This window comes from Dendrobates tinctorius, unplaced genomic scaffold (assembly GCF_039654945.1).
Source record: "Dendrobates tinctorius isolate UK_male_01 unplaced genomic scaffold, ASM3965494v1 ptg000073l, whole genome shotgun sequence".
Lineage (NCBI taxonomy): Eukaryota > Metazoa > Chordata > Amphibia > Anura > Dendrobatidae > Dendrobates > Dendrobates tinctorius.
This window is the reverse complement of record NW_027361741.1, coordinates 9,922,037-9,945,859: the sequence shown is the minus strand read 5'-3', so window position 1 is coordinate 9,945,859 and position 23,823 is coordinate 9,922,037.

The following is a 23,823-nucleotide window of genomic DNA, read 5'->3' as shown; positions in this document are numbered from 1 at the left end:
TTGCTTCAAACACAACCAGGAACACAACTGTGGCAAAAAGCTAAAATTTACCCACAGTTATACCTGGTTTTGAATACCTTTTTACCTTTGAAATACCCTGTATTTAACCTTTTTTTTAAACATAGTTCGCCGCAGAAAGAAAAGACAGACAACCATTGTGAAACGATAATTTAACTTTTATTTAAAATTTTTTTTTTTTTTGTAAAATGTTTTTAAAGTGCAAAAAACTTTTTTAATAAAGGTTTTAAACCCAATGGGCATTTTTATTAAAAAACACACATTACAAATCTGTGTATTGTGGGGTGGAAATACTGCTGGAGGGGCTGCGGGACACTTCGACACTGGGTGTGTGGAGAGAGGACTGGGATCGTGGTGGGGAAGGAACAGTTAGAGGTGAAGGTGTGGAAAAAACTACAGAATGGGTGGACATGTGGGAAGCAGAAGAGGTGGTGGGTGGTGGAGTGGAGGGTTGGGCAGGGACTGTAGGAGCAGATGATGTTGATGGAAAGTTGTATGGGGAAGGAGTTTGGTACGGGGAAGGAGTTTGGTACGGGGAAGGAGTTTGGTACGGGGCAGGTTGCTGGAAGTGGGGAGATGACTGGTACTGGGGAGGTTGCTGGTACTGGGGAGGTTGCTGGTACTGGGCAGGTTGCTGGTATGTAGTAGGAGGGGGAGGATGAAAAGTGGCTGGAGGGGGTGCAGATGTAATAGGAGGGGGAGGATGGAAAGTGGCTGGAGGGGGTGCAAGTGGAGGAACTACAGTGGTGGGAGGTGGAGGTTGGGAGGTAACCTGCTGTAGAGCACCGTGGCACGAATGCATTACATGCATCTGCTGGGCAGGAGAGAGCGTTTCCATGCGCTCCACAACAGACCTGAAAAAGGTGTGGTTTGGCGAAGATCTTGCTTCTGAATGCATGGTTTGCAGAAGTGTCTTCACCTCCAGAATGCTGGAGTTGATCTGCTGAAAGCCTGCGGAGATTTGCTCTGACAAGACTTTGAGACAGTTCTGGAAAGATGCATTCAGATGCAATAACTCTTGCGCATAACTCTTTTCCTGACCCCTCTGCCGCTGCCGCCCAGTACCCGCAGGTGTACTAGAGGCGGCAGGGGCAGAAGGGTGGGGTAAAGGGAAAGCGATCTCCTCACCAGCAGCTTCATGTAATGTAGGCGGCCACGATGCTCCTGTGCTGGTGGATGGGACAGATGGGTCGAATGTGTGGGAAGGCAGGGAAGGTGCAGATGTACCGGGGCGGTCGAAGTGTCCCTCGGTGCCGGTCTCCTCAGGGATCGCCTCAGAAGGGTCCAATTGTGCAGGCTCCCGAGTGCTGCTCACCGTGCTGTGGAATAAAGAGAAAAAAAACAATTAAAATACTGACATGGTATGGCCCTGGCTGAAAAAAAAAAGTTACATCTTTTTCACATGTGGTGTGTAATATTTACCTTCTGGTGAGCATTGTTTCCCGGAGGAACGACAGGGCTTGTGCGTACTTGTACTTGCTCCTGCGTCCTCCAGATCCACTCGGGGCCCGCATCTCTTTATTGAACTCCTTCTTGAAACGATCCCTCACAGACCGCCACCGATTCACAATTCTGTTCCCTGAAACGAGAAAGGAGTGGTTAGTATACAACATCAGTGTTTCACAAACTCCAGTCCTCATGGTCCCCAGGGGTCATGTTTTCAGGATTTCAATAGTAAATAGAAATCCTGAACACATGATCCGTGGGGACCACGAGGACTGGAGTTCGGGAAACACTGGTTTACATCAAGCAACCGTTACTGTATATACTTACGCTCTTTAATCTGGTCCCGAGCTTCGAGGTCCTCCCAGCGGCCCACAAGGAGAGAACAGATTTCCTCCCAGAGTCGTCGGGTAATGATCAGGTCAGCGTGGCGGCGGTCAGCCATATTCCAGAGCGGCTCCCTTTCTCTGACGAGATCGATGAGGCGGTCCACATCAATCCCTCCATCCTCACCGTCAGAGTCGGGAGCACGCTGTGAAGGCTGTTAAAGAAAAAGACAAAAATAACATAATTAGCCTCCACAAAAGAAATGAAATAAAAAGTGCCAAAAAACAAAGCAAAAATATTTATACTTACACGCTGGTGACCGCCGCGTTGCTGTCGCCGACGACCCTGGGAGGCACTGCGAGGACCTCTTGGCCGAGCACCAGATTGGGAAGACTAGAGAAGAAAAAAAAAAATGTTATGAGTTTGGATGTAGGCATTTGTTTGCTGTGTGTGGTCTGCAGAACATTGTTTTCTATGTGTTGTGTGTAGTGTGATGTTGTGTTTCTGCGTTTGATGCAAAAAACTTACGAATTGTGAGCCCACTCCAAGCGTCTGTCCACCCCTTCCTTCTTCTTCTGGGAGCTCCTCTTCATCTTGTGATTCCTGTTTTGAAATAAAAGGCAATGAATAGACATATATTACAGAGATGATGGATTTTGGAAATAAAAACTTACCGTCAAACGCTGACGATGCGAGGGAGGGCTCCCAGAAGAAGATGTGCTGTCCTGTTGATGGCCAGACTCCATGGCTGTGGGTATTGCTGCTGCCAGTGATGCCATTTCTGCTGCTGCTGCTGCTGCATCTCTTTGGCGGCTGTTGAATAAAGAGAAAAAGGGCCAATGAATATCTTGATATTCCATGGCCCTAGTTTGGAGGAATGGGGGATTTGATAATTACCGTCTCTCATCTGCTTCTGGACTCCCCTCCCGTTCAGCATGCTGCTCCATTTGGGGTGTTGCTGATGGTGCTGCTGCTGCATCTCTTTGGCGGCTGTTGAATAAAGAGAAACAAAGGGCCAATGAATATCTTGATATTCCATGGCCCTAGTTTGGAGGAATGGGGGATTTGATAATTACCGTCTCTCATCTGCTTCTGGACTCCCCTCCCGTTCAGCATGCTGCTCCATTTGGGGTGTTGCTGATGGTGCTGCTGCTGCATCTCTTTGGCGGCTGTTGAATAAAGAGAAACAAAGGGCCAATGAATATCTTGATATTCCATGGCCCTAGTTTGGAGGAATGGGGGATTTGATAATTACCGTCTCTCATCTGCTTCTGGACTCCCCTCCCGTTCAGCATGCTGCTCCATTTGGGGTGTTGCTGATGGTGCTGCTGCTGCAGATGTCTGCTGCCTTCTCCTGCGCCTGGTTGCTGTCTTGGGTGGCATGTTGGGTGTGGCTGAGGGTCCCATTGTCTTGCTTTTATATATCTCCTGTGGGCAGAGCTACTGAGCATGCTCAGACCAAAAAAACCGGATCCGGCCACCGGATCCGGCTTTCGCCGGATCCGGCGCATTGCGGCGCTCATAGGCTTTCATTGTGTGAAAAAGCCGGACGCGTCGGATCCGGCGTGTCCGGCTTTTTCGCCGGAGACAAAAAACGTTACAGTAGACGTTTTTTCCAGACGCCGGATCGCGACACATTGCAGGATCCGGCGATAACCGGATGAAACGCATGGCCATCCGGCGCGATCCGGCGCAAATGCAAGTCAATGGGGGGGAAACCGGATCCGGCATTGCATTTCGCCGGATCCGGTTTCTGTCAAAAGCGCCGGATCGCGCCTGACGGCGAAAACCTGATGTGTGAAAGAGGCCTAATACACAACTCATCTAATGCCTACAAAATGTTTAAAATGAGAATTAAATCAATAAGGCTACGTTCCCACAATGAGTTTTCGGTGTTTTTTTTTACACAACGTATTTTTGAAAAAATGCAAGTAACCTTTTTTACTTAATGGGAGCAGAAAATCTGCAACTTCAAAAACTCACCAAAAGCTCATCATAGGAATGTATCTTAACTGCCTAACTTAAATCATTCTCTTCCTTTTCAAAAAGAGGTTTTTGCAGAAGATGAGGTTCTGCAGAGGATGGGGCTCTGCAAACGTCCCCACTCCCCCCTAAAAAATAAAATATTTAAACCATAGTAACCTCTCATTGTCTGGTCCTATGATCCCTGAAAAGCATCCTCCACATGCCTACAAATGTGCCACCATAATAAAAGCTGCTAATACTTATCTCCTATGCATTCCTATATTGTAACCAGAGGCATAGTTAAAAATCAGCATTAAGGGGCCAAAAATATCTGAGATCACCAATACATTTGAATGTGCCAGTTGTGTGGGGGTCTAGTACACTGGGTGAGTATCTGAGTAGCTGTGAACCACATCTAATCAGTGTGCATTGATAAGTAAAAATGTGTATACAAATGTGCAGTACATATACCACTGCAAGGATCCTGGATCACACATATGGAAGGAAAAGGGGTGACCATAGAGGTTGTAACATGATAGTAACAGAGACCCTGATTCCAGCGATATGTCATTTACTGGGCTGCTTAATGAAGTTTTGATAAAAATCACTGTTTTATTAGTAAAAGATTATCATTAGAGGACCAAGAAAATGTCATGAGGAAATCAAGCATATTCATGTGCTCTGTATAACTTCCACAACTAATTGGCAGCTTTCTGTGTACACTGTGCATAGGCAGAAAGCTGTCAATCAGTGGTTTGGGCGGGATTATGCAGAGCTCATCATTCAGAGAACTGCTGGATCTGTAGCAAACAGTAGTTGCATCAAAATGACATCAAACAGCCCAGTAAGTGACACATTGTTGAACTCAGGGTCTCTGCCCCAATATTATGCTGTTCTCCATTGAGGTAGCAAAAAACTGGTGACAGATTCCCTTTAAACAGTTTTGTATATTAAGTTGTGCATTTAAATACTTTTATTCCCAAATACAATAAAAGTATTCTAGGAGTGATACTTTTATTGGCTTGTAAAGGAGTGAGAAGATGTCTGACACCCTATCTAAAGATTTTTTTTAATGATGTAATAATATGCATTAGTTGAGTACTGTTTAATTGTGATTTTACTGCAATGTCTCCCACTAGAGCTGTGGTAGGCTACATAGTTGGGAAGGAAAGGGTTAGCAACTAGTCAGCTCAGTTGGTGGGAAGAGTTGTTAAAAAGTGGAGACTTTTTCCTGTGAGAAGATGGAAGTGAGCTACAGTTATGAGTGTGTGAAGAGAAGAAACACAGTAGGGCCGGGGTCACACTTGCATGTGCAATGCGAGAAACTCGCATGAGTCTCTCGCATCAATACCCAGCACTGCCGCTGGCACTCAAGAGTGTGCGGCTACATGTCTTTCTATGTAGCTGAACGTTCTGGTCTGAACCAGTGGCGGCAGTGCCGGGTATTGATGCGAGAGACTCGCGCGAGTTTCTCATATTAAACTTGCAAGTGTGACCCCGGCCTAAGGGTAAGTTCACACTAGCTGTTTTTTCAGCATTTTCGGTTTCCACAGCAAAACCTGATCTCTTTGCAAGAAAGAATCTGCAGGAAAAAGCAGATTTTGCTTGATTTTTCTTGTGTGTTTTTTGCTGTTTTTGGCATACTAGATTTGTCTCTTGTGCATACTGATAAAGTTTAGTGCAAAAAAGTCCTATTCTACAGAATCAAGTTTTGCAATGAAAAACGCAGCAAATCCAAATGCCTAAATACCTGTGTCTAGAGCCTAAGGCTATATGCACACGTTGTGGATTTGTTGTGGATATGCAGCCTTTTTTTTTCTGCACGGAATTGCACCATATCTGCAAAGAATTGCTCAAGCAATGTTAATGGGAATCCAGAATTGGTGTGCACATGCTGCAGAAAATTCTGTCCTGATTCACGGCGTTTTATTTTCTGCAGCATGTCAATTCTTTTTGCGGATCTGCAGCCTTTCTGCACCCATTGACTTACACTGAGTCAGTCAAATCCGCAGGTATAAAAAGGTCTGCAGATTAGCTACGGATTTGCGTGCTAAAAGCACAGCAGAAAGGATGAAAGAGTGTGTGGGCGGAGAATATGTGTGGGCGGAGAATATGTGTGAGCGGAGAATATGTGCGGGTCTGTCTGTGTCTGTCTGCAGGAGTCTGTGTCTGTCTGCAGGAGTCTGTGTCTGTGTGTGTACCCAGGCATCGTCTGATGGGACTACTACTCCCTCCAGCTATGTATGCTGTCACATACTGTATAACAGTAACAGTGACAGCATGACCCGATGAAGGGAGAATAGTCCCTTCATCCGGCAACTGTGTTCAATTGAAAAAAAAAAATTTGCATAATTATATACAATATACATACTCACCAAACACCTAAGCACCGACACCCACGTCGCCTGCAACAAATATAAAATAATAAACCAACATATATTCCCTGTTGCCATAGTCCTAAATAACGAGTGCCCCACGACGATCTCACATGTAGAACAGTCACATCGGGAGATGTGACTGCTCCACCCGGCCTCTGGTGATACACTGACAGGAGATGACCCCTCCCATGTATCACTGCACTGCCGTGAGAGGTCACCGGAGTACATCAGCTGATCAGCTCCGGTTTCCATTTGCGGCACCGCTGCATGAGAAAATTCTCAAGCAGCGGTGCCATAAGTGAGAGCAAGAACTTCGGTGAACTCTCAGTGATACACTGTGGGAGGGATTACATCCTGTTAGTGTATCACCGGAGGCCGGGTAGAGCAGTCACATCTCCCGATGTGACTGCTCTACACGTGAGATCGTCTTGGGACACTCAGTAAATGGACTGCGTCGGATAGGATAGTATTATATGTTGGTTTATTATTTTATTTTTGTTGCAGGACATCAAGATAGTTAGGGATTAGGCGATGCAGTAAGGTAAATTAAGATTCAATAAAGGAGTCTGTGTGATTATTTCAAATAAAAGACTTTATTCTGGCTGTGTCTTTATTTACCATATAACTACAGGATTAGTAATGGATAAGAGTCTTATTGACGCTTCTCCATTACTAATTTGTGGGCTTGACGTCACCGGAGAATACAAAGGTATCATCAACCCCATAAATATTACCCCACTTGCCACCGCTACAGGGCAAGAGGGAAGAGCAAGGCTAAGTGCCAGAATTGGCGCATCTATAAGTTTAGCCATTTCTTGGTTGGCTGAGAGCTGATGTTTTTAGCTTGGGGGGCGTCAATATCCATGACCCCTTCCCAGGCGATTAATATCAGCCCGAAGCTGTCTGCCTAGCCTTTGCTGGTTCAATTTTATAGGGGAACCCCATGTCAATTTTTTTCTGGGGTTCCCCTGTAAACTAGCCAGTAAAGGCTAAGCAAACATCTGTGAGCTGATATTAATAGCCTGGGAACCTTTATGGCTATTGGCTCCTTCCCAGAATATTAAAAACAGCCCTCAGCCATTGGTTTTCCCTCTGCTGGTTAAGAAAATTACACGAGAGCTCACGCAATTTTTTAATTTTTTTAGGAAAAATATACAGATATTGGTTTCACGCAGATTTTGTGTGTGTGTGTCTTTTATTTAACTCTTTATGTACCATTTTATTAATGAGGGTATCTGGCTGACACTTCTATATATAAGCGCCATTAACCGTGCCGTAAGCCAGGTTGCACATTACCACTTACACATAGTCCATTACTTTATCACATAAGCTTTACCAAGCATTCACTAGTCACCCCTGACTTTCTCCAGTCACAGGGTGACTGCACAGTTCAATAACTGACCTTTGCCAGTGCACATAGCTCTTTCCCCATGCCTGGAGTTACTTCTCAGGAGCTCTTGCTCCACAGACTGACCTCCTGTCAGTCCTGTTTCCTGGGGAAGCTGTCGAACTGGAATGACCGTCCTTGCCTCCAGTGCACTACCGACAGTCCAGATCCTCAGACGAAGGTACCTCCCTCAAATGCAGTGCCTTAACAGACTCAGCAAACACATGTGGCCTGTCTGGGTGCAATTCAGGACATTCGTCCAACACCCAGGCCACCCGGTCCAAAGTCTCACCATGTGCTCCAGGAATCGATCCTACTCCCAGGATATTCCAACACAGACCTTCCACGACCTTGCACCCTGAACCATTCAGGTACACACACTTTGACCATGTAAACAGACCTCAGTCACATTATATGGTTGTAACTAGAGATGAGCGACTTTGCCTTTTTTAGGGTCGAGTCGGGTTTTGTGAAACCCGACTTTCGCAAAAGTTGGGTCGAATGAAATCGGCCGACTATAGGGAAAAGTCGGAGGCCGACTGAAACACGAAACCCAATGCAAGTCAATGGGGAAGCAAAGTCGGCAGGGAGTGGAGGACAGTAAACACACCTACAGTGCCCATTTCAATGCCAAAAACATCAATTCTTACTGAAGCTTGTCAACCTTAATTTACTTCATAATAATAGTTACGCATTGAAAACTGGGGGTTATTTGGCTAAAGTTGTGGGGGGGTAGGGTTGGCTCCAGGTTTTCATGTGCCATGGGACAAAGAGTGTCAGTGCGCCCCTTTAACACATACCACAACTCATGATGCTCCAATACGGCACAGAAATATAGGTATAGTACAATGACAAATACTTCACTGCTTACATGACATGACTGATCTATTTTAAATTGTACAATAGCTCAAAAAAAGGACAGTATATTACTCCATACAGTATTATGGCCACCACATTGTGCGCCATACAGAATAATGAGCCCCATATATTTCTCCATACAGAATAATTGGTCACATAAAATGTTCCATACAGTATATGATGAGCTCCACATAATGCTACAGTATATGATGGTCCCCATGGATGATGCTCCAGTGTCTTAAGGGCCCAAATAATGCTCCATATATAATGGGCCCCATTTCTAATGCTCCAGTGTATAATGGACCCCGTAAATGCTGCTCTAGTGTCTGATGTCCCCCATTTGGAATGCTCCAGTATATGATGGGCCTCATGGATGATGCTCCAGTGTATGATGGGCCCTAATAATGCTCCATATATAATGGGCTCCATTTCTAATGCTCCAGTGTATAATAGGCCCCGTAAATGCTGCTCCAGTGTCTGATGTCCCCCATTTGGAATGCTCCAGTACATGATGGGCCCCATTTTTAATTAACCCAGGCATGGTATGTGAAAAGAGCTCCATGGAGTAATCTGAAGTGTGTGCTGCCACATCCTTCACTTTTGGTGTGGGTGAAGTACACAAGGAAAGGAGTTGCTCCTGACCAGAAGCCTGCATTTTTTTAAACTTCAGAAGAGGAGGCAATAGAGCTGGAGGCTGTTTCGGCAATGTAAGCCAAAAACAGTTCCTGATGCTCCGGCTTTAAAAGCAGTCTACCTACTCCCAGAAATGGGAGACTTCCAGGCCTTCCAGAGCTACACCATTAAGCAGGCTCAACATCTCCTGCCTTAGCTGCTATTGTGTTTTTGGAACTACCAGTAGATGCACCACCACCACCATCAGTACCAGGTGGCCCCCCATGCCCACGTCCTCTTCCACCATACTTCCTCATGCTTTGGAAAATGGACCCAAAATACCAGCAGATATATGGTACTGTATCAGAAGCGTATAGCTCTATACAGTCTAGGGATAACAGTAAATCTCCGTATGTATTTCATGAGTCATACACAGACGCTCACAGGCTCATTATGGATTGCACAATAAAATAAAAAGTTGAAAAAGGGTACAGTATCACCATATACAAGGTATATATAGTATAGTGTAAATATTATGAATCTCTGTATATATTTAAGGAAGCATACACAAATGCTCTCAGACCCAGTATGGATTACACAAGAAAATGAAAAGCTGTAAATGGGTAATGTAACACAAGTGTACAGCTGTATACAGTGTTGGGGTAATCTTAAAGCTCCAAATATATTTCTGGAGAAACAGACAGACGTTCACAGGCTCATTATGGATTACACCAGAATCTAAATAGCAAAAAAGGTTACTGTATCAGAAGCGTACAGCTGTATACAGTGTTGGCCAAATTTGAAATCTCGGTATATATTTCCGGAGTCACCCTCAGACGCTCACTCACACTGGGTTTGACCATAATGAAACATGTTGTAAAAAGGTAATGGATAACAAGATAGCAAGTATATATATTATAGGGTACAATTGAAATCTCCATATACATAGTCCCATAGTCAATCTCAGATGCTTACTCAGTATGGATTTGACAAAGGTACTATATCAGCACATACCAGGTGTATCCAGTCTAGGGGTAATTGTAAATTTCCGTCTATACTTCCGGAGTCAGAAACAGACACTCACAGGCTCACTATGTATTACACCAGAATTTAAAAAGTAGAAAAAGGGAAAGATATTCTAAGCGTACAACAGTATACAGTGTTGTGGTACTTTTAAATATTCGTATATATTTCAATCTCAGTAGGCCAGTCCAGACTCTCCGCTACTGGAAACTACATGGATACAAGTACAGACGGAAAGTCGAGTGATAGCAGAAATTTGGGAATTACTCATCGCGGGAAAACCTCCAGGTAGATGTTGCAGAGGCGATGCAGACCCTCAATTACTGTGGCTGTAGAGACAGCGAAAACGGTTCTTTGTGAAGAAAATGCTAGATGGGCCAAATATATACCATCTATGTTATTTTGATAAATTTTGTGCACCTTCATGACAAACAAGCTTCACCAACTTGTAAATGATTGGACTATGCAAAATTATTGATTAATCCGCTTCAATCTGTAGCAATCAGAGATATGCTATAATTTACTTCCCAGATGGGATCGTGTTCTGCTGCAAAATGATACAGTATGAGCTGCATGGATGTCAAAGTAATGATAGCAAAGGTATCAAGGACCACTACTCCATTAATTCCTTGTTCTGTTTTAACTTATAGACGTTGCTACGAGGTATGCATTAATGCATATTGTTTTAAGATAATCAAAAGGTATTGGCTTCCCTAACCTAGGTCCATAATTAACCCTAACCTTAGTTCCAACAAAAAGTCTGATCTTGTTTTTTTCAGCTCATCAGAAAATATTCACTCAAAATCTTTACTATACATTAATCCATTTAAAATCCATAATATAAATTGAATAGTGATAATTACTAATACAAAATACATTTGTAAACCCAATTCAGGTATTTCAGGGTAATTTTCAAACTCTTATGGATGTAGAGATTCCAAATAATCTTATTTTTTATTTATTTTTAAAGGGGGTAAAAAAGTGTGATTTGAATATTTTTAATTGTTTTTAATTTTGTAAAATTTAAAAAAAAATGTTTTTACTATATTTATTAGTGTCTTTAGGGGACTCAAGCTTTTACTTGCTTGATTGCTTGTTCTATATGTTATTGTATTGCAGTATATACTCACAATGATGTTGACGGACTAACATGGCAGCATTGAAGGTGTTCGGCAGGTTCACAGCTGCCAAGACAATTCATCAGCACCCTGCGATCGCATCGCAAGAACGCCAATGAAAGCTGGTGCACACGCACACTGGAAATCGTGCCATTTAAATGATTGCCAGCAGCATGTAAATGGTTACTCTGCAGTGATGGAAGCAAGCTCCAATCACTGCTGTTACAGGCTAGTGCCAAATCTGTATTAAGAAAAAAGAGGGGGAGAAGCCAGCGCTGCTTGTGGTCAGAACGTAATACATAAAGTGTGAAAACTCACATTGGTTTCTATCTGTATTCAAAAATGAGACATTTAGCAAAAAATTGATCAATTGTTTGAGCTACCCCGCCACGTCAAGGCAGTCTCGTATGGGGAGTCCTACTCTACGTTTTTTATGTTCGCTGTGCCATTGCGGCCTCCTAAATGTATAAAAGCAAGACCTCATTACATGCACACTGTACCTCAAGCATTTCAGAATCGCTCCTATGGCACCAGAGAGGACAAGCGCAGATAAAGGTTAGCCAGGTCCATGCAGACATTTCAGGTCCAACCTCCACACTGCCTGACCAGCACCACAGATAAAGGACGATCCAGGCCCAGATACAGGTGCGTAATCAAATAAAGCCTAGGGCAGGGCAGGGCCGCTGTTAATGTGAACAGCAGCCTAGATCAATCACTAAGAAAACAGAAAGAATAGCGTACATGACCCAGCGCGCACGGCTACAGTGGTGGTCAGCCACAAAACCAATATCAAGAAAAAAGAGGGGGAGAAGCCAGCGCTGCTTGTGGTCAGAACGTAATACATAAAGTGTGAAAACACACATTGGTTTCTATCTGTATTCAAAAATGAGACATTTAGCAAAAAATTGATCAATTGTTTGAGCTACCCCGCCACGTCAAGGCAGTCTCGTATGGGGAGTCCTACTCTACGTTTTTTATGTTCGCTGTGCCATTGCGGCCTCCTAAATGTATAAAAGCAAGACCTCATTACATGCACACTGTACCTCAAGCATTTCAGAATCGCTCCTATGGCACCAGAGAGGACAAGCGCAGATAAAGGTTAGCCAGGTCCATGCAGACATTTCAGGTCCAACCTCCACACTGCCTGACCAGCCAAATCTGCATTACAGCCAACATCCACCGAGTATGAAGGGGGTTCAGCTCTCTAGCCCGCTCTATACATCCGCACCTGATGGGGTTAATGGAGTCTTATTAAACAGTAGCGAATACCATTACAGAATAATGGGTGGAAGTTGACAGGAGAGCGTCAGAACATTTTCATGAGCATCCAGGACAGCCACCAGGAATTGCAGGGCCCCATACTGACAATATTTTGGGGCCCCCTTGAGACTCCACCAGTGCTCATCCCAGCTCCGCCTCCAACCCTCAAACCTTCCAGAGTCCAACTGTCCACTCTAGGAAAACTCCACTTTTGCACCTCACCAATCACACATTAATGGTTCCCATCAAACACCACATCTCATACATAGGCATCAGCTTTTTTTTAGCCCCAAAAAATTTTAAGCTGCCATCACGACAAGGTAGATTCCTTTGGAAAGGCCCTACTCTATTCTAACCTATTAGACTTTTTTGAAATATCTTTTTAGGTATATCTTAATTATTTTTGTTTAAGGGAATGTGTCACATAATTTTTTTAAAATGACCAATAATACCACAAATACCCTCACACAGTGGCCGGTCCACATATTACCACCACATAGTGACCAAGTAATACCACATACAAGGGAGAAATAACGCCACTTCATGACCAAATCACATATTACCACCACATAGTGACCGAATAATACCACATGCAAGGAATAAATACCGTCACACCATATGCAGACCACAAATCATCACCACATAGTAACCAAATAATGCCACATACAAGGAACAAATACAGCCACACCATGACCAGATCACATATTGACCGAATACTACAGTACAATACTGATCATTCATTAAAAAAAACAATACTAATATTACCTCAAGTGCCGTTATACATAGGAGCTCTGTGTGTACATGTAATACAGTGCTCATCAGTGACTTTATACACAGGAGCTCTGTACATAGTATACAGTGTATAGTGTCCGTGTACAGGTAATACAGGGATCACCAGTGGCATTATACACAGGAGCTCTGTATATAATGTCAGTGTACAGGTAACACAGTGATCACCAGTGACATTATACACAGGAGCTCTGTATATAGTGTCAGTGTACATGTAATACAGTGCTCACCAGTGACATTATACACAGGAGCTCTGGCATTAGTGAGGACTGCCTCTATACAATGAGCGGGTGGTGAGGTATGTGTGGCGCCCCTGAGGCTTCAGTCACCACAGAGGTACTGCACCTTCTCCTAAGGTGTGGTACCCCATCATCCAGGTAGGATGGGAACTCCCTTTCACATTCCAACACCTGCACCCCACACAGGATAGTTCAGCAGGGACCCATCCATGCTTTATGCTGGAAAGGTCATAGGGTGCTTTTTGTGGTCCCTGGCTTCGTAACACGAGAGGTGCTGGGGAGGCGGGTGGAGTTAGCTATAAAAGAGAGGGAAGGTGTAGGATTTCAGGTCAGTCTGACGGGAGGTCAGTCAGTCAGTGAGCCACTCTGTGAGGAGTGGGGATCCCTAGAAGAAGGGATGGAGGAAGGAGTGCTGCAGCTGCCCCAGTGAACTGAGCCAGCTGGCACGGGAAGGAAGAGAAGGAGAAAGAGACGTTAGCGGGAGACTACAGATTCCATAAGAGAGATAGAACAGATCGGAACGAAGGAGAATAGAAGGACGGTGGGAAGCAGGTTGAGAAAGAGAGAGAACCCTTCCAGTCCAGAGCGCAAAGGCCGGGGCCCGGTCCCCGAGGTTGATTGGATCTTTTTGTCCGGCAACAGACACCGGAGGAGTAGTGAGCCACTACCGCCTTACTCCCATCATAGACTTGGGACACAACAGCAACTGGATAGTGAGCCGGGATGCAGAGAGGAGTCCCCGAAGCAGGCTACAACTGTCTGTCATACAAGTAGAGACTAGGAACACCTAGAGAGAGGCATTCCAGGGTAACTATGTACTGGAGTGCTTCACACCTAAAGGCGCATTGGAGGAGACGTTCAGTAAGGTACATATTGGCGGAGTGTGGAGAGGAGAATCCTATCCTGCCTGGAGGTTGACTGGGGCCCTGACCTGAAGAACACAGTGCAGAGGCAGGCAGTTGTGTGAATTGCAAACAGCGAGTAAAGCTTTGGAACCGCAAACTCTGGTGTCCTCCAGTTATTCCAGCACCGCTACATCTGGGTAACAACATCTATACCATTCTGCGCCTCTCCTCGTCCATTGCACCTACACTGCCCTGGGACTACAGCTCCACCTGTGGGGAGCTACACCATCTTTGCTGCACCACACCATCAGTCCCAGTGGATCTGCATGCAGCGTTCGCTCAACATCTCACTTGCCAAACACCACGGGTGGCGTCACGAACTATTCCAATAAACTTTAACACCATTAACATCACCGCCATTGATATTGGGCGCCCAGGGCCACGGACCGGGTCACCGCTGCTGTGACACATTCCCCCTGACACCGGCCCGGTACCGAGTACCCCTCTGCCCTGGGTGTGAGGGCGACCCATATGCATGAAAGCTTTTCTGGAGAAAAAGCAGGTACGTCCACTTATAAAAATGATATTTTATTTCAGATCCATAAAAAAACAGTTCTGTCAGCTCATCCAGACATCTCTGACCGCCCTTAATCACCGAGATCTCTATGACTAAGAGCGTCCGGCATCACCAGAGAAGAGTCAGAAATGTCTGTGTGAGCTGACAGAACAGTTTTTTATGTATCTGAAGTAAAGCATATAGTTTTTTTAAGTGGAAATACCTGATTTTTCTCCAAAAAAGTTTTCATGTATGTTGGGCAGCAGTCTGAAGTGAGTCCTACATGTGAGGAGACACTATAGTACATGTGATGTTGGCGAGTTCATTCCTTACACTTTGTCTTCTCTATGGAGGTTGTATGTAACTGACATGTACATATGATGGATGCTCATGTCAGTGCGCTTAGGGAGAAGGATACTTATATTGTAAAGTCCAGAGGAAAAAAACTGTAAGGCCGGAGTCACATGAGTGATGATTCTCTCATGTCAGAGAATCGGCTCAATTATGTTTATGACACTGGGCTCAAACTCTCATCCGAGTGTCCTCTTAGTGTGATCTGAGTCTCTTGGATGAGAGAATAGGAGCACATTGAGAAGACAGATAACTTAATTTCTCCATCTTCTCCATTGTCTGATGACAGCTGAGTGCATCCTGATGTATCACACGCAGCCATAGACTTGAGTGGGTGAGTGTGATCTGAATTTCAGAGCCACTCACAGCATGCTGCAGTTTATTTTTCCACAGACTAATTTGGTCTGTGGAAAAAATCAGATCTCTGCTACCCCATTGTAAAACATTGGGCCAAGTGCTATCTGATAAAACACCACATCGCACTCGGTCGTGTTGTACGATCATGTAAGTGAGGACTAAGATCCTTTATTCCCCCTGCAGATCTTCTCCAATTAGCCTCTCATGCTGGAGTCTGGCATCATTTCCTTTTTTTTTTTGCAATACTGTGGAATTTTCGCCTACTTCTACATATATTGTGCTTGTGATATGTGTACACACATAATAAATGTATTGTGTATTTATATTTCCATGACATCTCTGGAAGGTGAATCTATTTGTCAGCTAAAAATCGTGATGAGTAGCGTCCTGGTGACCCCTCACCTCCTGCAGAGACACATAAGGCTGCTATGCCCCATCTGCCCCCTGACAGGACACAGCAGCTCAATTCTGAAGACTGAAGTTTTTCAGAGCAGTTAGGAGAGTAAATGACACTGGGAGTATTGAGAAGGGGCGCATGTGTCCTCACAGGAGGCAGATTGGGCGCAGCCAGCATTATCCTTCTCTGCAATAGGTGAGGGGTCACCAGCACAGACCGCACTGTTCTCCTATTAGGATCTCTAGCTGACACATAGACAAAGGTCAGGACATAGCAACATCCTTAGCGAGCCGACTACTGCACTAAGCCCACGCTCAGCAGGGATTGGATGATGGTAAGTCCCACCCTCCTGTGGCTCGACACCGGCTGCCTCTCCCAGCTGTCTGTCATATTAATGGGTCACCCTCCTAGGGCTGTGGGGTACTCGGTACCGGGTCATTCTCTCAGAGGGGATTGTCACAGCAGCGGTGACCCGGTCCATGGCCCTGGGCGCCCATGTAAAAGGGATTGAGTTGGGAATAAAGTTTAAAAGTGATTCGTGACGCCACCTGTGGTGTTCAGGAGGGAGGTGTTAAGCCGACGCTGCAGACAGATCCTCTGGGACAGATGGTGTGGTGCAGCAATGATGTTGTAGCCCTCCAAAGGTAGGGCTGTTGGTCCCAGGGCAGTGTAGAGGAATGTTTAGGAAGAGGTTGCAGTGTTTGGCACAGAGATGTAGCAGTGCTGAGGATGTTGCAGGAAGGAGGCAAGGACACAACAGGGTGCAGTTTCTTTACCTTTACTTGGCAAACGCAGTCCAGGGTCCTGGTTACAGATGGCACAGGAGCAGGCTAGCCTGGAAGCAACTCAGGGATCTCTCTATCAGATGGGTTGTGTAGTCTCCTTCCTAGCGCTGGCTTGAGGCACATCCAGTACTATATTACACTGAAGTTCCTCCTTCTTATCTTCCCTTAGAACTACCTTGTATGGCAGACAGCTGTAGCCCTCTATCTCTCTTGGCTCACCCGTCGCTGTTGTGCCTCCGAGTCTTAGGTGGGAATAGAGCATTTACAGCTTCCTATTTCTCTGGTTTCTGTTGCAGGACCTTCAGTATCCATACAACCGTGGAGACCAGGCTCCAGATCATGCGCTTTCACTGGGAGGGAGCTCTCTATCCTCAGCTCAACCTCCAGCGTCTCTCCACGCGTCTACACTTGTTGCCCTCCTCACACTAACTAACTAATTTCCCTTCCTGGCCCTCAGAGAGCACTCCTCCCCCAATTCTGGTTCAGAGCTCCCTCTGCTGGCCTGGAGTGGGAACGTGTTGCATGTAAATGATTAACTGCTAGAGAGACCTTTCCTTGCTTCCAAGCATGACATCACCCTCCCTGGAGGAAGGCAATACCATTGTGGCGACCATACCCCTGGGGGTGCCACATTAACGCTCCTCCTCCTGCTCCCTCCACACATTGCTCCTGTTTATGAAAACCCTCACACTGGGCCCCTCCAGATCACGGGCCCCATACACCAGTAAGGGTACTAAAACCCTGATTGCGGCCCTGTGAGCATCTCTAAATTCTTTACCATCAATAACAACTGTAGTATGCTATTGGCAGCGCAGTAATCTTAGTAATCCTTCCGTTGGTTGTCAATCCTGTTGTAGGCTTAAAAATATTGGGAAATAAGCTCTGTTTTCTCAGATACAAGTTGCTGAAAATTTGTCCAAAAAATTCTATTTGCAGTGAACTGATTTGTCCGAAACCACTAGTACTGCAATTGCCATGAACAGATGTACAATACTCTGAGATATCATGAGACTGTATTGAGAACTTTACAAATGCTTTAACACAAGCACAATCTTAGTAATGTCAAAATGACATCATCATATACACGACTGGGTAACCGAATGGTAACTGTTCTTCATTGCACAGCTGTCACACACATTATCTGTAATGTTTATTCACTGTTTTATGGCTTTCTTTCCTTCTCACTATCCGGATTCACTACAAAATAGCTGCTGAATTCCATGTCTTGACTTTTCTACAGGCTCTGATAGTCCCTTCAGATTGGCTGTGTAATACCATGTGATATCTGAGAAGAATTATGGGAAAGCCTGTATGACCATGCATGAAGTCATGTGAGCCTGCTCTTTGGCTTTGTGTAAAATGGCAGTGGGAATTTTTTTGGGCAATTCATGCAAATGGAATCTCAGACTGCTCAAATTTACCAGGGCCATGTCATAAAATCCGACATGAATTTGATTCTTCATGAAATTGATTGCCTCATCTCCAGAAGTAATATTAATGTATCTTGGCCAGGAGACATGATCAAACTCTGTTCTATGCTAATAGGAGAAATTCCTTACTGTTCCACACAACATCCCAAGTATTCTTGGTACTCAATGTGTTAAGAGGATACAAAGTACTGCACAAAGCAGAGTAAAAACATGGTTTTACTCATGATTTATAAGCCAATTTTCACCCAAGCTGCATGAGGAGGTTGCAGAATCTTTCTGGGTCAATGTGTCACTGGCAAGTGGGTTATTGCTTTAATAATGTAGTGAGAGGAAAGAGAAACACTAGGAATGAAAAAGCAGATGAAATATAGGTGATATACATATCTCGGTGTGTGTTCCTATGGATCTGATGCAAATCTCATTGTTTTCTTATTAAAAAAAAAACAATACCAATAAACATATTAACATAATATTTTTCTGCCTAGAAATCTTATTGCGATTTCAGGTATCAAAGTCCATCTAGTGTGCTTAAATATGTGTTGTGTTAGATATAAACTGAAATCCAAAATATATACAAAAATAATTGTAAATGAAAAAGTTTGCTATCTGTCATCTATCTATAGTCATGAAGAAAAGTGTCTGCACCCTTTTAATTGTTCCAGAAAATAATTTCTCCCAGAAAATTATTGCAGTTACGCAAGTTTTGCGATATACTTGTTTATTACCTTAACTGGACCCAAACTGAACATCATTTCACACAAAACTCTAAATGGGCCAGACAAAATTGTTGATATCTTTTCAAAATTGTGGGTAAACAACTTTGTTTCAAGCATGTGATGCTCATTCAAATTCGCCTGTGGAAGTGACAGGTGTGGGCAATATGAAAATCACACCTGAAACCAGATACAAAGGGGAGAAGGGAGAAGTTGACTTAATCTTTGCATTAAGAGCACCACAAAAGAGACAGTGATAAGGTTCAAATCTCTAATTTATATTGCAAAAGTTCATTGTACAAAAATAGGTCATAAAACAGATTACAGGGCTAAAAAGTGAGTTGGTACAGCTCTCCACGGGTAGAGCTAAGCCCCAGGGCAGTTATGGTGTTGAATGTGATGGTGGTAGTTGTAGCGCAAGGCAGGTGACGCTGTAAATAAATTAGAGAACACAGTGGAGTGCAGTCTTCACGCTTTTACTGACAGTTGCAATATGGGGGAACCCATCTCAAACCCCCATCGTAGGCCCAGGGCGTGGCTACAGGGCATAAATGGTTAACATGTTGGACCACTTTTCGGCCACGCCGGATGGTTTTTGTTCTGTGGTCTACTGTAGAACGTAGAGTGCCTCACTCACACGCTAAATGGTTGCTGTAAAACCAATAAGAAGCACATTAAGTGCTAACTATTTACAATAAAAGTTCTGTCCATGACCACACTATCTCTGCATTAGCTAGACTTAACCTTTAACAAAACCTAACCATGTTTTCATAATTATTTACAGCTATGTTCTGTCACCTCTTAATTCTTCCTCCAGGGCAGGTCCTCAGGCCTGCAACCTCCTGGCCGGGGAAAATCTGGTTCCTGTGCCACTCCAGGTAACACAATTGAATTATGTCCTTCCACCGGGGTCTGGGTAGTTTGTGTGCATATTTTTGACTTTGCTGGAGCTGCAGGGACCGGTGTAGCAACTGGTGTTAAGGCTTCGGGTTGTCTTTCTGGACTGGCAGCCACAGGCCGGGGTGCCATGCGTTCCCACGGACATTTTTTTATATGGTGAGCATACCACCATCTTTCACCCATATGCCAGGTGTAGGTGACTTGGTCGCCTGGGTAAAGATCACGGTCAGGGTGTCCTTCCTGAAGGTGTTCCTCAACATCCCACCGGGTGACAAAAATTTCTGAGACCATACCGGTCTCCTTAATGAACCCCAAGCCTTTTTTTTTAGCTTGAAGGCCAATATGGCGCCCTGCCTTAGTGGATCTCGGTCAGCGTATCTAGCTTTGTGGGTCTGGGCCTTGGCCTGCCTGTTCCGGTCCTCAATGGCCCTCCACTAGGCTTCGCGCTCTTCCTCCTACTTCTCCAACTTGAGCGCCTGCTGCTGGCGATATTCTTCCCAGCTAATGGTCTCCACACGGCTCCTCTCCGTTTGAGTCTCCCCAGGTAACCCCATCAAATCAGTTCCCGTGTGTTCCCAGCGGAATGCCACCCATCCTCCGCCCTCCTCCCGGAGCATATGTTTAGTTTGCAGCGGCACCACCAGTCAGTCTCCCACATCTGATGTCTGTTCCAGGCCAGATTTTCACATGTCTGGCTGGGTTTGAGAGCTGACGGGGGGGTTTCAGTGGACCACCCAGGGTCTCCTCGGTCACCAGGGCAGGGTTGGTCACAGTACCTGTGTCTAATGTTTCTCCGGTGCCGACCTCCTCCTCCGCTTGGGTCGGGGACGCCATTCGCGAGGCTGCCTGCTGCTCGCACGCTTTCTCCAACAAGGCCTCCTTCCACGCCGATGCCGCAGTTAGCTGTGACCACAGAAGCTGGCGGCTCAGCTCCTCCACCTCTGATTCAAGGAGCTCTGGGTCCATGGTAGGCAGCTGGTCTTGATTTCCATCCTGCTGGATGGGGGAGTCCACCACTTCCACTTCACACTCCGGTTAACCACTGCTTGCCATCTTGCTTGCCAGGTTTTCTGCCACACCCATACCCCCTTCGTGGGCAGTTCCTTCTTCCTCTTTTCCCACTATCCCAGGCCAGGAGGCGGATCCCCCTGGCCGACGGCCATGTCCTGATTGCATAGAAACATTCACAGAGGGAGGGCATGATTTTCACGCCGTTCAGTAACCCAGCCCACGATGGGAAACTATGCCATTCTCTTTGGTATTGTCCCTGGGCGCACGAGACCCATTTGACAGGGTCCGTAGATCCTATTTGTGACGCCAGGTTGCAACACCCTTTAGGGCCAGGGGGTACTCGGTCCGGGCTAGTCAGTTCTTCAGGGGATCTCACGGCAGCAGTGACCTGGCCCGTGGCCCTGGGCATGCAATGGAAATAAAGATGATGATTTTGGGGAATAAAGATGGGAATAATTTGTGACACCACTCGTGGTGTTCGGCAATGATGATATAGCCGAAGCTGCAGTTCAGATCCACTGGGGCCGTTGATGATGCAGCAGAGTTGGTTCAGCTCTCCATGGGTAGAGCTAAGCCCCAGGGCAGTTATGGTGTTGAATGTGTTGGTGGTAGTTGTAGTGCAAGGCTGGTGATGTTGTTAATAAATTGGAGGACACAATGGAGTGCAGTCTTGACGCTTTTACTGACAGTTCTTCCAGTTACAATCCCCAGCTGGGGTGCTGTGTCCTCCGGGTCGGTGGTCCAACCAGCTCTCAGGCATTTTGGGGTACACTGTACTAGAACCGCCTTCTGATGTTCCTTCCCTGGCTGTCTTACTGCGCTGGCTCCCACCTCTCCTGCCCTGCGCCTGCGCCGAAGCCAGCAGCCTTGGATCTTGTCAGGCGACATTCTCTAGGTCCCCTTGATCCTATGTGGCTGCCTTTTCAGCAAATGTGTGCGATTTTGGCTGTAGCACATACAGACACTACAGCCTCCCGTTTTCTAGGTGAGTCCTCAGTTTCTCCACTAGTCTGGGGCCGGTCCCCTACTGCGACCTGGTCCCTCCACCTGACTACAGTTGGCGTGGATTTGGGCACCAAGGGTGGATTCCTCACTTCCCGTGCCCCTAGGACCCCTTTTTTCTCTTCTCATGCTCTGTCTAGTCTAGGGATGAGCTCCTCACGGCTCCAGTCTCCAGCAATAACTGACTACTCCTGCTCTCACTGTCACTCCCTTAAGCTTCTCCCCTTCTCCACTTTCTCCACCCACACCTTCTATCTAGTCCCTCCCTGGCCTGGAGAGGTCTAGTGTTGGGTGCTAGTGTGTGGGTCCTGAGTAGTGTCCCCTCGTTACCCGAGAGTGGAGTACCACACCCCTGGCTGAGGTGCAGTACCTCTGTGGCGACTGGACCTTCAGGGGCGCCACAGCAACACAGGATAGTCTGGATGGTGGATAAGCAGTTCTAATCAAGTTCCAAAGAAATTCAAGCTGCCCTGCAGGTTCAGGGTGCATCATTGTGAGCACGAACTATCAATCGACATTTGAATGAAATGAAACGCAATTGGCAGAGACCCAGGAGGACCCCACTGCTGACACAGAGACATACAAAAGCTAGACTGCAGTTTGCCAAAATGTATCTGAGTAAGCCGAAATACTTCTGGGAAAGCGTCTTGTGAACAGATGAGACCAAGATAGAGCTTTATAGTAAAGCACATTATTCTACTGTTTAACGAAAACAGAATGAGGCCTACAAAGAAAACTACACAGTAGCTACAGTCAAATATGGTGGAGGTGCAAAGATATAGATGTTTTGAGGTTGTTTTGCTGCCTATGGCACTGGGTGCCTTCATTGTGTGCATCATGAAATCAGAAGATTGCCTAAAGATTTTGGGTCGGAATGTAGTGCCCAGTGTCAAAAAGCTGGGTTTGCGTCCTAGGTCATGGGTCTTCCAGCAGGACAATGATCCCAAACATATTTCAAGAAGCTCCCAGAAATGGCTGGAAACAAATCCCTTAAGAGTTCTGAAATATCCAGCAATGAGTCTGGATCTAAACCCATTGAATACTTATGGAGAGATCTTAAAATTTCTGTTGAGAGAAGGCACCCTTCAAATATGAAAGACCTGGAGCAGTTTGCAAAAGAAGAATGGTTCAAAATTCCAGGTAGGAGGTGTAAAAAGCTTGTTGATGGTTATAGGAAGTGATTTATTGCAGTTATTTATTCCAAAGGGTGTGCAGTCAGATATTAAGTTGAGGGTGCCAATTTTGTCCAGCCCATTTTTGGGGTTTGGTTTGGAATTATATTCAATTTGCCTTTATTTCTCAAATTTTTTTTGCATTGTTCCAATACACACGAAGGAAATAAACAACTGGATAAGAAAACATTATCTATCTATCTATCTATTATCCATTTATCTATCTATAAATCCGAAATGTCGCCACGCCACTACGCTATTAAACAGTTCACACCACTACTATTTTGGTGCTGCTTTTTTTTTCTTTCTATTATCTAAGGACATAAAGGTGTCTGGAGACACGTGCACTGCTCTAAGGTATTTTGTGCTGTTCCTATTTTTTACACATATATCTATAACACATCTATCTATCTTTCTATTTACTGTAAAACAGTATAAAAATCCTTTGCTGTGGATTCTGAATAGAAAACCACCATTATGTAGCAACTCACGCTATCAATTTTATATTCATTATTCACATAATATAAGTGTAGTCTTATTCATTATTTTGATGACTGTGGAGTCCTCTTAAATAGCCCTGTAAATGTATTAAAAAGGGCTCCCATTGAGAATTGTATTACCGCAATTAAATGTGTATATGCATGTAATCTAGTGTGAGTGCATTAAATATATTTACCTACTGCTGCTCTCTGTGATCCAGTGATGTTCTCCTCTTCTCAGTGACGTCACCGCTCTGCTGACTGTAACACGCTAAGCTGTGCATGATCCGGAAGTGGTTTTTACAGTGTAAGTCTATGGAGCGTCAGAACGAGGTGCCATAAGCATTCATTGTAAAAGAGACTTCTGGCTCACTCAGAGTAAGCAGGGTGGTCGCAACTATGGTGACA